Source organism: Magnolia sinica, chromosome 7, assembly GCF_029962835.1.
Source record: "Magnolia sinica isolate HGM2019 chromosome 7, MsV1, whole genome shotgun sequence".
NCBI classification, from domain to species: Eukaryota; Viridiplantae; Streptophyta; class Magnoliopsida; order Magnoliales; family Magnoliaceae; genus Magnolia; species Magnolia sinica.
The window spans coordinates 71,002,093-71,010,524 of NC_080579.1; positions in this window are offsets into that span (position 1 = coordinate 71,002,093).

The following is an 8,432-nucleotide window of genomic DNA, read 5'->3' on the forward strand; positions in this document are numbered from 1 at the left end:
TGGCATGGAGGAGAGTTGACTTTTCATGCACATGAGAGATGAGAGGTATGGGTGTGTGACATCACACACATGGGTAGAGATTCTCTCACCCATGTGTGGCATGTGCATGTGTGTATGACATGTGCTGTGCACATGTGTGGAGTGGAGTACATGGCGCCATGCGCACATGATACATTAATTATTCTTCATGGCGTATCTCACAAAAGGAGTATCGTACAGAAGCACGGGTTGTACCTCCATGATCGCAGTGACAGGGCTGTCGATATGAGATAGGTTTCGAGGTCTTGGGGCTCCGGTCAGTTAGGTGTGTACTATGAACGGCCAATCCATGTCTAGCTAAGGGCGTTGATCATCATGTACATAAGCATAGAAAATAGTACAAAATGAACAGGGTGTTGTAATCTACCCTCCTAATAAAAATTTCGTCCTCAAAATTTCTAGTCACAATACATTAACAAACTCATAACATGGAAAGCCAAACATACGTATCACCATAGATATCAAACAATCATCCATCAAACACTAGAAGTATTGCTCCCGGCTATCTGCTTAATGCCTGGGTGCTAAGTATATTCTCTAGGTTCTCAAATAGAGGATCTTGTTTTGACTACGTTCTCAAACCGGGAATCCTAGATTCATGTCTCTAGATTCATACAAATCAGGTGTACTAATAGCATCTAGGTTCTCGATCAATGATGCTGGGAGACCTAGTTTAATTTCTTCTTTGTTTTCCACTTGCGGACTTTGCTCATAATTGATCCCAAATCTTATGCTCTGATACCATCTTCTGTCACGCCCCAAACCTGGGGACGGATAACTTCCGTGATGCCCTGAATTTGGCACTCGACTTCCATACACCAAGTCCCGAGTTCGGCGCACCACAAGGAAGATTTTTGACTGATTTATTATTATTATTATTATACATATATAATAATACATGAGTATAAAGATCCATGATCAAATTATCAAGCGACACTCTCCAATAGAAATCCTGATGGTTATAAGTACAATACTTTTCAAAAGGTACACAACGTCAAATTGCCAAATTGAAAAATAGATGCAATGCATCGAGAAAGCAAAGTCTTTCAAGCTACTCCAACCCTGAAAAAAATGGGAAATAGGAAGCTTAGGCAAAAAGCCTAATGAGTACACACGTGTGTGCACTGTGTCCTATATGCAAGCAAGATAAATATGTTACAAGGAAATCATATATGTGAAAGGCGTGTAGCACATAAAGTATGATGTCAATGCTAATGCAATGCATATGCATCATAGTAATACTCCAAGTCAATGCTACCAGTATCACCAAGTCATATTTTCATTTCTTCTATACCACAACCATAACCATATTACACGCATCCAAAATCATATCATCATCATCCTATTGTCATGTCATAATTATATGATATCAGAAATACTGATAAGTCCATGAGTCAAACAATATCAGAATACGCAATACAGATCAACTATACAAATGAGGAACAATATCAGAATACGCGATACAGATCAACTATACAAATGAGGATTCATAAAGATGTAAATATTAGATGCCGTATCCAAACCATATATATGCAGAAACACAGGTAACCCAAAATGCCATATGTCGCGGATGTAATGCAAGAAGCGGTGCGAATGGAATGACTATTCTAGAGTGTGAAGTCGGGATGATAGTACGTAGTATCGCAGGCTATGAGGTCCATCACAAGGGACTTCTATCCAAACCAATCTCATACCTAAATTTGGATAGTCAAACTCAATGTGGTAAACTCCTGATCTCATGTTAGTCGTGCGCCCCAACCAAAATCCTAACCATTGCAAAGGTACACGTAATAAAAAGTTGCGCACCACCAGCCCGAGTGGATAGTGAATGAATGACTGAATGAGTATGCAACTCCTGCTCAATAAGTCCACATATCAGTACAGTTCCTTTTTGGGATCATCACCGAAGTTTAGTACACTCCAAATGGCACTGCCCCTCTCCCAGCAGCATAGTCCAAGTCAACGTAAGAAATTTCACTATCCGCCTGGCTAATAGTCTGCCAAAACCTATCTGACACGTCGATAGCGGACCCATTTACGAGCTGGTCAAACTCAGCCTAGTAATGCCCTCTACACTTGGGTGAGTAAGGCCACACCCTTTTCCAATCAACTACGACACAATAGGAGACGCGACCTCCTGGTATTCGACCCTCGTGCGCTCATATATCTACTCAGTCTCGACATTGGAGTCATCCTCTGGTACAAAGAGGGTTTAAGGATTTTCACCCAGGGCCATCTATGGCAGCCCGAAGCTAGAACAAATTTTCGGTGTCCCATCTGGCCATTCACCATATGTTTGTGGAGGTTATCGCCCTAATGTCGCTAGGGCGTATAATAATCATAATGCAAGATGCATGGGTCATACAATCCAGTCTTGCAGCAATTCGGTGCATACCGTGTACTCATGTGAGACAATCTCCACCTATCAGGGAGTCTCATAATCGTCATGCCCAATGACATATGCATTTGGTCAGACCCTAGTTACGCACAGGATGGATGGTTCGGATCATCCAACCAATGGTCGATGGTGGGTCATCTCACAGCCAAAAATGGCTCGGTTCGTTTAAAAATTCCAATAGTGAGAAAAAGGAGAGAAATATCTCTCCTATTTGACGTTTCGTTGGGTCAAGTTGGTTTGACCAAGCTACCCTATGCAGTGCATTGCGGGTGCACACTCACTGCAGTACACACCGTATGTAATGTGGGGTTCCCACACTGTTTTAATGAAATCCATACCGACCATTCTCTCTGTTGGTCCCCACTAAGCCCTCTAGCCAAGAATCAGGTAGATCCAAGGCTTAGGTGGGCCATACTATTAAATTTCAAGTCCTAACGGTGGATTCCCATCGATCTAATTGTCGGATCATCCCGAAATCGAGTGTCAACGGTTAAAAGGTCCTAGTGGATCGTTTGTAACACTCTTATAATACATTGCTAACCACATACTAATATTAATATTAATTTTATTACTATTACTACTTATTACTATCATCATCATCATCATCATCATCATCATTATTATTATTATTATTATTATTATTTTTCTAACTTATTTATCGTGGTTTACATTTTGATTCATGCCATTTATTTACTCAATCAGTCACCTGTAGGCTTAATTAGATTATTTTAAATTTGTATGTGAGCCATACTTTCTAAATACATAGGTCATTTTACAATCTATGAGGATCTGACAGTCAGATCATTGCAAAATATGATCAATGATGATTCCTAGGGTTTTTTGTCTAGTTTAGGTGGAAATCATTGGAAAGTTTGGTAATCAAGTGGCCTAATCGAAATGATTAAGTGATGTGCACCTGTGGGAGTTTTTAAAGATAGAGGGATGATGGATCTGCTGATTCGGGCCTTAGAACGTAGGATGGATGGTTTGATTGACTTACTTTGTGAACAAAGACAACTCCTAACATGTGGATTTGTTGGCTCATGTCCTGAAGCTGGCTAGGTACGGTTTAATTGTTCTTGTAACTCATCATGCAATCCTAAGATTAGGTGATTAGCAATAATTTTATATCTACTTGTGTTTGATAAAGGTCTACCATATCTCGAGGCTAATATAAAATCAGATGATATGATTTAATTATACTAAATAGGCGTATTCTGAAATATCATCACGATCTGGATTCTAAAGAAAGAATTTTCATTTATTTGAGTTCAGGGTTAACTTAATTATGTTACGATAGTTAAATGGACCGATCAACCTCAAATCTTATGGTGTTGTTGTGAGATGTCATAGGCCAAAATGCAAGGGGTAAGATGGATAGATTTAGAGTTGTTGGACGGTGACGGGTAAGGCAAGTGATGTGTGTTACCACATATGTGTAAGCTAATTTAGATCTTTTATGGTAACCCCCGAGTACTAGAAAGTACGGGGTGTTACAACAGAACATCTGAGAATTGATATATTGTAAGTGATTCTAGCTCATCTAAAGTATCTTGTTACATGGTCCAAACCAATGAGACCGAATTATGGCACAAACGGCTTGGACATGTAAACTACCGAAATTTACATAGACTGAGCAATGTCGATCTAATAAGAGGTCTACCCAAATTGAAGAAAATGGATAAAATTTGTGGTGAATGTCAAATCGGGAAACAAACAAGGAGTAGTCATAAGAAAGTGAACTCCTTTACCACATCTAAACCTCTTGAACTCCTCCACATGGATCTTGTTGGACCAACTAGAACAGAGAGTCGAGGTGGAAAGAAATACTTTCTGGTAATTGTGGATGACTTTACCAGATATATATGGGTAGCTTTCATGAGAGACAAGTCTGAAACTCTCGATGAAGTGAAAAGGATACTTAAGCGTATCCAAACTGAAAAAGAAATGAATATCTCTAAAATCCGAAGTGACCATGGATCGGAATTTGAGAATAGCAATTTTGAGAAGTTCTGTAGCGATCACGGAATATCGCATAAATTTTCTGCACCTAAGACACCTCAATAAAATGGGGTTGTTAAAAGGAAAAACCTTGTGCTTTAAGAAATGGCTAATGTTATGTTAAATAGCATGAAGTTACCTAAAAATCTATGGGCTGAAGCTGTGAACATTGCATGCTATGTAATAAACCATGTTTATATTAGAAAATCAAAAGATAAGACAGCATATGAACTTTGGTTTAACAAGAAGCCCACAGTTAAATACTTTCGAGTTTTTGGCAGTAAGTGTTACATTTTGCGTGACTGCGAAAATTTAGGGAAGTTCGACACTAAAAGTAATGAAGGGATCTTTCTAGGGTATGCTCTAAACAGTCGAGCATATCATGTTCTCAACAAGAGAGCCGGTGTCATTCAAGAATCCATAAATGTGGTTATTGATGATCACCTAAATACACGATCTACAAGTTCAGAAGATGATGAAGTCAATATAATAGACAAACTTGACTCCTCATCTAGTCAAGTCAACACTAAACTTCAATCAATTAAAGACCATCCTACTTATCAAATACTATGTAACCCTCTCACTGGTGTGCATACACAAAAACAATTGGAAAACATATGTAATTATATGTGTTTCACTTCCCAAATTGAGCCGACCCATGTAAAAGAAGCTCTTACTGATAAAAACTGGATTGTAGCCGTGCAAGATTAACTAAATCAATTCATTCAAAATGATGTATGGTATTTAGTTCCTAGACCAGCTGATAAACACATCATTGGAACCAAGTGGATGTTCAAAAACAAATCTGATGAGTTAGGAAATATCATAAGAAACAAGGCAAGATTAGTTGTACAAGGATACACACAAATAGAAGGGATAGATTATGATGGAACCTTTGCCCTAGTAGGTTGTCTTAAATCCATTAGATTATTCATATCCATTGCTTGTTCAAAAAGTTTAAAAATTTTCAAATGGATGTCAAGAGTACTTTCTTGAACGGTGATTTACATGAAGAAGTTTATGTAGAACATCCAAAGGTTTTTGAAGACCCTAAACACACTGATCATGTGTATTGCCTGAAAAAGACACTCCATGGTTTAAAACAAGCTCCCAGGGTAAGGTATGAAAAACAGACTAAGTTCTTACTAAGTGATAACTTTGTTATGGGGAGTGTTGATAAAACTTTGTTTATTAAGATACTTAATCATAACTTCATTATGGGGAGTGTTGATAAAACTTTGTTTGTTAAGAAAAATAATGAACACATACTTATAGTACAGATATATGTTGATGACATTATCTATGGTTCTACATGTTCTAACCTGTCTATTGAGTTTACAGAGTTGATGAAGTCCAAGTTCGAAATGAGCATGGTGGGAGAACTGAATTACTTCCTAGGTCTACAAGTGAAACAACTGAAAGATAAAATTTTCATTTCTCAAACCAAGTATGCTCTAAACTTGGTTAAGAAGTTTAGTTTTGAAAGTGGTAAGCACTTTGATACTCCCATGTGTACAACTCTTAAGCTTTCTAAGGATGCAATAGGTAAAAGCATAAATTCTCGATTGTATCGCAGTATGATTGGTAATCTGTTATATTTAACTGCGAGTCGACTAGATATTGCATTCAATGTAGGTATCTATACAAGATATCAATAAGATCTAAAGGAATCTCACTTGATTGTTGTCAAGAGGATTATTAGGCATGTCGCAAGTACAATTAATTTAGGTCTATGGTATCCACAAGATACTAATGTTTAATTAGCTCGATACTCAGATGCTGACTGGGCTAGGAATATAGATGATAAAAAATCCACTACTGGTGGTTACTTTTATGTTGGGAACTGTTTGGTTTCCTGGCATAGAAAGAAACAAAGTTCCATATCCCTATCCACAGCTGAGGCTGAATGTATCGCAGCTGAAAATGCCTGTACTCAGCTTCTGTGGATGAAATGAATGTTAAACGATTATGGGATTGCACAAGACACTATGATTCTATATTGTGATAACTCTAACACAATCAATATCTCTAAGAATCCTATCCAACATTCCCATACCAAACATATTGACATTCGGTATCACTATATTCGAGAATTAGTGGAAGAAAAAAGTTATTTCTTTAGACTATGTGCAGACTAAAAATCAACTTGCAAACATATTCACTAAACCACTTGACAGAAATAGGTTTTTCAAATTAAAAATGGATATTGGTATGTGTAATTCTACCTGAGATTTTCATGATTACATGCTTGTATTTTTGTGTAATTTATTTGCATTTTAAAATATTATAAATATGCAAAATTTTGTGCTCTCACGACTGGTCGAGCACATACTCGACCAGTTATAGCACGACCAGTCGAGCATGTACTCGACCAGTCATGGTGTGCGGACCAACACCCCTTTTTAAGGTGAAAAATCACTTTTCTCCAAAAACCTCTTCTTCCTCACTCAGCCCTTCTTCGACCCATCGAACCCATCTTCGATTCATGCAAGTAAGTGCTTGATTTTCAATTTCCTTTTGGTTTTAGGATCTTTGAGTCTCATCTTGCTTGAATCTTGTATTTATTTCAACTTTCCTGGCAGTTTGTTGGGATTTTTAGTTAAAAATCTATTCGGTTTGCATCCCATACCTTCTTTGTTAGATTCTCTTGTTTAATCTTGTTATGGAAGGCCGTCCGAAGAAAACTAGAGCTTCGAGCTCTCGGTCATCTAGTGTTAGGGTTGAAACCCTACGGTCTCCCGATGATAATCTCAATTATGTGTGGGATTTTCATCAATGGGAGATCATTGTTGAATGTGTAAGACCTGTGTCCTAGCCTTTACTGTTCCGTAGGCTTCTACAGCCCTTTCGGTCGAATTTCGACAACCCTCGACCTGTATCCGATGTTTGCGCACGATCCTAAGCTGAGTCCCACATATCAGAGTTGACTCGACTTGAAACCTATTCCCTTGCGATCGCACCGTCACCGCAGTTTCGACGCTGTGTCTCACATGCCGATACGATACCCGGGCCAGGAGATGTGGGCCCGCGTTCAGTTCGAGAAAAACACCGCGCGTTGCAATTTTGAGAGAATCTCTATGACACGTTACATCAATCAATTAAAGTACAACCCATCACTCCATCCCATCCTAAGTACAACCACCCTCCCCAAAAGTCAACATTCTCTCTTACACAAGTACACATCCATTATCCATCACCCATCTCTCACCCATCACACCCCATTACTCACCCATCCCTCTCTCTCTCTCATCTCTCTTATCTCTCTCATTTTCTCCATTTTTCAAGCAAACCAAGCTCCAACGTATGAGCTTCCAAGCTCCATGAGAGAAGCTTGGTGTGGCCCACCTTCCTACGTCCCATCTCCACCATCCAAAGTCCATCTTAACCGTTGAATCACACCCTTTGGAGCTCTAGATCGTGTTGGCAAAAGAAGGAAGAGGAGATCAAAGGTGGGTGATCTTGGATCTACATCTTTGTCATTTTATTCTATTTTAGTTTGTGAATTAAGGGCCCACATGTAGTGGGACCCACCTTGATGTATGCTTTGTATTAAAGAGGGGCCCATAATGGTGGGGCCCCTCCATCATCACGATCTCTCTAATTCTCTCTTTCCTTCTCCCTCTCTTTCCCTATGGATAATGGCCCACCTCGATTGGTGTATCATTTATCACCGTCCATCCATTGGACAGGACCCATCTGATGTGTGGATGGGTAAAACACAAACATTAGCTTCCTTCAAAGCTTGTGGGTCCACATGAGTAGACTCACCTCAGATGTATGTATTCTGTACACATGGGGCCCACCTTGTATCCTACCGTCCAACTGTTTGAGAATGGTGGACCCCGCCATGATGTATGTGTGCATCCAACGTCCAGACCTAGAAGGACGCTGGATGTTGTTTTTGTAAAGGAAAGTAAGATAGTAAAAAATAAATATATATTATAATATATATACTTACATATATGTACAGCAGGTGTGGCCACGTGTGTGGAGC